At 44.7% G+C, this 7999-nt stretch overlaps 1 pseudogene; it reads left to right on the top strand.

Annotated features, from left to right (window-relative positions):
- The first annotated feature begins 509 nt into the window (after positions 1 to 509).
- LOC127962449 (intelectin-like) lies at positions 510 to 2586 on the top strand (annotated as a pseudogene).
- The last annotated feature ends 5413 nt before the right edge of the window (positions 2587 to 7999 follow it).

The following is a 7999-nucleotide window of genomic DNA, read 5'->3' as shown; positions in this document are numbered from 1 at the left end:
GTGACATGCAGTACAGCAGTAACATGTATTGTTTTTATTCTTTGTCCTGTTTTATTTTTGAATGTATTTACTTCAATTCATGGATGAATGTAGACCAGTCCGGCAGGATTTCTCCACGATCTAATCGACTAGCGGAACACGGACAAAAGCCTACAGTATAAACTACCTGAGTAAAATAAAAAACACCGAAATTTGCCACATCCCGGGTTCTGCTTGTATGGCCGGTTTTTAATTTTCCTTGTTCCTCTCCCGAGTAAGTATAAGTATCCCGCTATGAGCTTTATTCTCTGACTCACCCAGAAGGCAAAAGCCTCAACAGTGATCACCAACTCAGAAGACAGAAGCACAAGACAAGAAACGAACGTAAGGGTTCCTGTACCATTCAAATTAGTTTTTATTTACTACTGTAAAGCATACTTACTGTGTATCAACACTTAGTAAGCTATTTTTAAAAGCTTTGCAGTGTGGAGTATAATTGTGAAGAACATTTCTCCTTTTGTTTGCAGATCATGGTTCTTACAAAAACTATTATAGGGATCCTCTTCAGTCTCTCACTGAATTTATTGCTCTGTGAAGCTGCAAGTGTGATAATCTGTAAGTAATAATTGTAATAATATGTTTGGATTGAAAAAAATATATATATTACAATTAAGTCTTAATGTCTCACATTGTAGTGGATCAACAAGAAGAACCATGTAACAATCTTCAGGGCAGAACTAAATATGCTGCTCGAAGCTGCAAGGAACTGCATGAAAAGTATCAGGTTTATGATGGTACGCTTATTTAATGTTAATGTTTTATCTCAAGCAACAGCTGTGTTTAAGTGACTCAGGAATTCTTTTGTTCATGCAGATGGGCTATACTATCTGAACTCATCAAGAGGAGTCCTTTATCAGACGTTCTGTGATATGACCACTGCGGGCGGTGGCTGGACGCTGGTGGCCAGTGTTCATGAAAACTACATGAGTGTACTGGAAAGTGTACTGTTGGTGATCGCTGGACTAGTCAGCAGGGCAGTGACCCAAACCGGCCTGATGGTGATGGGACATGGGCAAACACAGTCACATTCGGAACAGCTGAAGCCTCTACAAGTGATGACTATAAGGTATTTTTAATACATTTATGGTTTTACAACCCTAGTTAAATAGGAGTGACATGAAGGACACATTGATGCTAGAAAGACAATCAAAAGATGTTCATGTAAAATCTGAAATAAGAGTCTGTTTCTATTCTACCACAGAATCCTGGATACTATGACATCACAGCAAAAGATATGTCTGTGTGGCATGTTCCTAATAACGCTGATTTGGAGCAGTGGTTACCTACCTCCCTCCTGCGATACCACACTGAAAATCACTTCTTAAACCTCTACGGAGGAAATCTTTTCAGTTTATACAAGGTCAGATAAACTTGGATACCAGTTTTGAGTTTGAAACATTCGTAAAAATATTTTAAAAACAAAAATTCTGTGTAATTACAGAAATACTAAATTTTTATCTTAATTTTCCCAGAAATTCCCTGTGAGGTTTGGAATAGGGGCATGCCTCACTGATAATGGACCTGCAATTCCAATAGTGTATGATACTGGAAGTGTGGATTTAAACAGAAATCTGTATGGTCCCAATTCAAGAAGTATGGAAATACCTCAAGAGCCAGTATTTTTCTAATATCTTTTTAATAAAGTAGCTATAACAGTTGACAGTCAAGACATTTCAAGAAAAAACAGCTTTATTTAGTGATGGTTTCCAATTTAAAAAGCATCATTATTGAGATTCAATTAATGTAATGAATGAAAGCCATGTCATGTCTGATATATTCTCTGCATTTTCCAGCAATGTTTACACCCGGATTCATCACATTCAGAGTTTTTAACACGGAAAGAGCAGCTTTGGCTCTTTGTTCGGGTGTTAAACCAACAGGCTGTAACACTGAACATGTGAGTTAAAAGAATATTCTATTTTTAAATCAATGTCAATGGACAGGATTTTTGACATGCTGTTAACCACATAATGCATTTATAGTAATCCATTTACCATGAAAATAAATCCACTGCACCAGTGTCATTTGTAGAAGCGCACAGGTGTGTTTTGTTTTTAATAATGCACTCATATTGTTGCAGTTCTGTATTGGTGGAGGTGGACACTTTCCTGAGGGCGCCCCTAGACAGTGTGGGGACTTCGCGGGCTTCGACTGGGATGGCTATGGTACTAATGCAGGATGGAGTGCTTCCAAAGAGATAACCGAAGCAGCTGTGCTGCTCTTTTATCGCTGACACCCTGATCAGTCTAAAATCGCCAGCTTCCTTCCCTTCTTTCCAAGATATTCCACGTTGATTAACACTTGTTTCATGCACATTTATTTGCTCAAATGTATCTCTTTACAAAATATATACATCCTTTATATTGGATCTGTAATCTACAAATGATTTTGTATATGGTGATTGTGACCGAAAAGAACAACCTATCAGATTAGCCATTTATTAAACTTCTGTTAGATCATATATAACCCATCCTCTTAATGTTCATTGGTTTATTTTAAAGCTAAAAAAGTGGATATAGATAAATCATATTCAAATAAATAATAATAAACAAATGTTTGCATGTCATTGCTCTTTTGATTTTGATTGCTTCCATTGTCCTCATTTGAAAATCGCTTTGGATAAAAGCATCCACTAAATGTATATAAAACCAATGATTTGTTAAAAAGTAAAAAAAACTTTATTTAGATATTGATTTTATCATTTTGAATATGTATATTTCTATCCATACAATGTCTGAATACTCAATTCTGACTGGGTGGAAGGTGTGCATTTAAAATGCTGTGATGCTCAGGTAGTAATCTATTGAGTGTTTTGACATGGAAATATCTTATTTAGGGTGAATTTAAGTAATTTGGGGCACTTTTGCAATTGAAATTTGCCTGAATTCACTCAAACATCTTTCTCTAAAAATAATTTGAACATTATTTGGACCCTGCAGTTTCAGACATTCTGTTGTCTGAATTTCAACAATGAGAACTTTTGTACACTAACTACATAATGCATACAGGGATAGTGCAGTCAATCGTTTCTGTGTCATTGTTGTCCTGAGCTCATTCTTCCCTCGTTTTTAAAAAAAACTTTCGATTCCTGGAACATTTTGAATTGTAGTTAAACCTCTAGCGTCCTTGTCTTTCTTTAACTTTCTTTTTGCAAAACCACTCAATTGACGTCTGTCCATTTTTATTCATTTGCGTAGGCTACTTGTTGTGGACCAACTCAACTCTGACAGATTGGGGACGGAAGGGGGGGACTGATATTGGTCATGTAATCTCTATTATATTATAATTATAATTATTATTATTATTGTTGTTGTTAAGTTAGTGTTCATAAATGAGTTATGTATGGTCTTTCAAAAATTTCAAGTTATTAATAAAAGAATTTACGAAAAATATTTTTAAAGCTGGTGCCCCCCTAGTTGTTGTGAATGGTTGGTGCCCCTGGTCACTGGCCCAAGTGCCCTTATCGAGAATCCGGCTCTGTGCAGGAGTTTATTGAATTTGAAACAGTTAAAGATTGTGACACTAGGAGAGATGCACGTGAGTAAATCCTTTGGTGAGTTGGATCTGCGTAATGGAGAAACTGATTGACGATAGTATTCTTCTTACAATGAATGGGGGTGACCAGGGCGGCTGAATGGTTGCACACACCTCAGAGAAGATGTTGGAGGGGAAGATTTGGATGATAAGTTTACTGGAGAAACTCTGGAGTCACTAGGAGGAGAGGAGATTCTTGCTGGAGAAGAGGTAAGTCAAGGGGTTACCGTATTTTCCACACTATAAGGCGCACCAGATTATAAGGCCCACCTTAAATGAATGGCCTATTTTAGAACTGTTTTCATATATAGGGCGGATTATAAGGCGCATTGAATAGAAGATACTGCTGGCAAACGTTTGACTCGGTTTGCGTTATGCATCCACTAGATGGAGCTGTGCTAAAGGTAATGTCAGCAAAACAATAGGTTACTGTCGTAACTCCGGTTCTCTGAAACATCGAGTGGAGAGATCCACCTATGGGAAGGGCATCCGTACCTGACCTCTGCAGAAGCATCCAATTGCACCAAGTCTGGCTAGACAGACAGAAGCGCGCAGCCAATGCCAGGTAAGGGCCCGCCCCCTTTCCTAGGGGTATAATAATGGCTGCAGCGCTGCTATTCCCCAGTTAAGTATATTCGCTTCTCGTGTGGCAAGCGGGGCAAAGCTGGTGGATCTCTCCACTCAATGTTTCAGAGAACCGGGGTTACGACAGTAACTTATTGTTCTCTTTCATCATCTCGTGTTCGAGATCCACCTATGGGAGAGACATGGACAGCTCCCCCATTGCCCAATACACTCACAGTGAGGTTCTGAAAGCCAGAGAAGGACGGTCGCCCCAGAGAAGGTGGTGCCTGACACGTCCCATACTCATGAACCTGCAATACTGATGCACAGTCGTGACTGCTGTGCATGTGCAGCACATGAAAAAATGTTAGCATCACACAAATGATAACCAATGTGCATATGAATACACACAGAAAAAGGAATGTAAAAACATGCTAGTGACAGGGATGTGCATGGCCAGCCGGCCCGTTCACTCCTTCTTCACCTCGTCCAGCGGGGTTGCAGGGAAGGACTGAGAGGATCCCACCCCTAAAACCGAATGTGCTACCGAGATGCTGGTGACAACCAGCCGGTAATAACGCACAAAGGTATAAGGAGAAGACCAAATGGCAGCGGAGCAGATGTCCTTTAGCGACGCTCCCTGGTGGCTGCATTCCCTTTGATTCATAAGCCAAAGCTATAGCATTCACAAGCCAATGTGAGAGGCGTTGCTTAGAAATAGGATTCCCTCCATGAGGGGATGCCCATGAAATAAAGAGCTGGTCGCTCTTCCGGAAAGCACTAGTCCTGTTCATATATGTCCGTAAAGCACGGACGGGACACAGAGCATTTAGCCTCTCATCCTCCGGGGAGGAAAAAGGTGGAGGGTGAAAAGCGGACAGCTCCAACACCTCTGAAGTGAACGCAGGGAAGCACTTCGGCATGAAGGCCGGATTAGGCTTAAGGGAAACCATATCTCCACTAAGAGAAAATTTATTGCACGAGGGATGAACCGAAAGTGCATATAGCTCACTGACACGTTTGGCTGATGCCAAGGCCAAGAGCAAAGCTGTCTTGAAGGACAGCAGCTTTAGGGAAATACTTCCAAGAGGTTCAAAAGGATACTGAGACAGGGCCTCCAACACCATGGAGAGGTCCCACTCAGGCACCCTTCATAAATGTGCGGATTAGATGATGTTGCCCGACTGTTGAGCCCTCAAAGCCCACATGAAAGGCTGAAATCGCAGCCAAGTAGACCTTAATTGTGGAAAAAGACCTGCATTTTTCCAAGAGGTCTTGGAGGAAACACAAAATATCAGGAACTGAGCACTGATAAGATGTGAGACCACGCCCATCAAACCACCCTTCGAACACTTGCCACTTACTGCCATACAAGAATCTTGTAGAAACGGCCCTGGCATTCTGTATAATAGCAATCACACGCGGCGAAAGCCCCAGTGCGCTTAGGTTCGTCCTCTCACGGGCCACGCCCAAAGAGCCACCCTGTCCGGGTGTGGGTGATAAATCTCCCCGTTCACTTGGGACAAAAGATTTGTGCGGGGGGGGGGGGGGGAGCGGCCACGGCTCGGCATATAACAGAGGGATTATCTCTGCCAGCCATAGTGCTTTGGGCCACCTGGGTGCTATCAGAATGAGAGACAGGCCCTGCTCTCTCACCCTGGCCAGTGTAGGAATTATCAGGCACAGGGGAGGAAAGGCATACAGCAGCACTCTGGGCCACGGGTGGGCCAGTGCATCTACCCCGAGGGGTGCATCCATGTCCTTTAGCGAGAAGAACATAGGACAATGGTAGTTTTCGCGCGAGGCGAATAGATCTACGGTTGCCTGTCCAAATCTCATCCATAACATATCCACTATCTGCAGGTGAAGGCGCCAATCTCCGTAGATTGGGTTTCCCCTTGATAGAAGATCCGCGCTTCTGTTTAGAAGGCCCGGAACATGAGTCGCGCGTAACGTCAGGAAAACCCGTCCGCTCCACACTAGAAGCTTGTAAGCTAGAGCGTGAAGTTTCGACGAGCGCACGCCGCCCTGACGGTTGATATAAGCCACTGTCGTGGTATTGTCGCAGCGTATGAGCACATGATGTCCCTGCAGGTGAGGCAGAAAATGATTTAGAGCTTTCCATACGGCCATAAGCTCTAAATAATTTATGTGCGCTGAACGTAGTCTGCTCGGCCACAGACCGTTCACCGTTCTGCCCTCCTGGGTGGCGCCCCAGCCTGTTAAGGCCGCATCTGTCGTCACAACTTTCTGCATCATAACTGTCCCCAGAGGGGTTCCCTGAGCGTAAAGGTCTGCGCTCTTCCAGTGGCGCAAGGCTGCCAAGCAGGCGCGCATCACTATTACAGAGCGTCAAAGATCGCGTGTCGGGCTGAAATGTAGTAACAAAATCCATTTCATGAACGCTCTCATTCTCAGGAGTCCCAGCGGTACAAGCTGGATTGATGAAGCCATAAGACCCTGCAGCCTGAGCCATGAGTCAGCATTCTGAAATTGTATTTCCTCAAATGTTTGTTTAACACACAAAGGTCCAGAATAGGGCGGAGAGCACTGTCCTTTTTTGGGACCAGGAAATAACGAGAATAAAATCCCTGATTCATCAGAGTGGGGGGCACCACCTGAATCGCTCCCTTGTTTAGGAGGGAGGATATTTCCTCTTTCAGAATGTGTGAGGCGTTCTCTTCCGTGTGTGAAGAGAGAACGCCGTTGAAATGCGGGGGTTTCATTGCAAGCTGCAGTCTGTATCCCTGCAACATAGTACGCATCACCCACTCGGGAGCCGAAACAGTTTGCCAAGCCCATTCGTGATTCGCAAGTGTTCCCACCCGAATTGTGATGCAATGGCGCCATCTAGTGGACACACCAGGGGCAACATGCAGGGGTTCAGACAGATTTCCTCTCTCCGCGGGGAGATGGACTCTCTCTGCGGAGAGAGATCCTCTCTCCGTAACGAATTCATTTGATTCGTTTGTTTTAATGTGTTTTTTGTTTTTCTGTGTGTTTTGTGTTGGGGAAACACTGGGGGCAAAGCCTTTATTGGTTGGGTGAGGGGAACATAGTGTATGCGGTGTGGTGACACTGCTTTTGCACTTTTCCTCACAACAGACCCCCCTGAACGTGAGGGGGGAACACACAACGTTCATTAAACACATGGGCTGGGCAGCCTCGAACGGAGAGGAATCGATCCATCCGCGGGAGACCCTGCGTCTTTTGAACGGGGGTCCTGGGACAGGGAGAGAGTTCGAAGGGCTCGTGGCCCATGAACGCGGACTCGATGCCCCCATCAATCGAACATCAGGCAGGCCGCTTACGTTTCGAGTCGATGGGGGTAGGGTTAGATGGTCCTCCAGCCGCGGACATGGCGGGAGTCGATTTTTCCCCCTAGGAAGACATAACTTGAAGGCCTCGTCCTCCTTCTTTTTGTCGTCACACCGTTGTTGCATCAATGCGACGGCGGGGCCGAAGAGAGCCCGATCGGGCTCCATTGACGCGCCCGCGATGTGCCGCTTCTCACTGTCATGAAGGCCTGACAGGTTAAGCCAGAGCGCGCGCTCTCCCACCACAGAAAGCGCCATAGAGCGCCCGCAGGCTTGGACGGCCTGCCGAGCATTACGAAGGACGAGGTCGTTCAACGTGAGGATCTCCTTCCATGAGTGTAGAGAAGGAGTTCGCTTTTTTAGCTGTTGCCCTAATTCGTCCAAAATCTCCGCCTGGTAAGCAGAGAGGAGAGACGAGCCGTGTTTATAAGTCGAGCGGTTCACTCCAGTTGTGCCTCATATGCTTAGCGCACGCTGAAAGGACGGGGAAGAGAAGGGCCGCATCATCCTCATCGCCGGAACCGGCCAGGTTCGTTGGCGAGCAT

The sequence above is a fragment of the Carassius gibelio genome, chromosome B7 (assembly GCF_023724105.1).
Source record: "Carassius gibelio isolate Cgi1373 ecotype wild population from Czech Republic chromosome B7, carGib1.2-hapl.c, whole genome shotgun sequence".
NCBI classification, from domain to species: Eukaryota; Metazoa; Chordata; class Actinopteri; order Cypriniformes; family Cyprinidae; genus Carassius; species Carassius gibelio.
The sequence above is the reverse complement of the archived record's forward strand: the minus strand, read 5'-3'. Positions and strand labels throughout refer to the sequence as shown.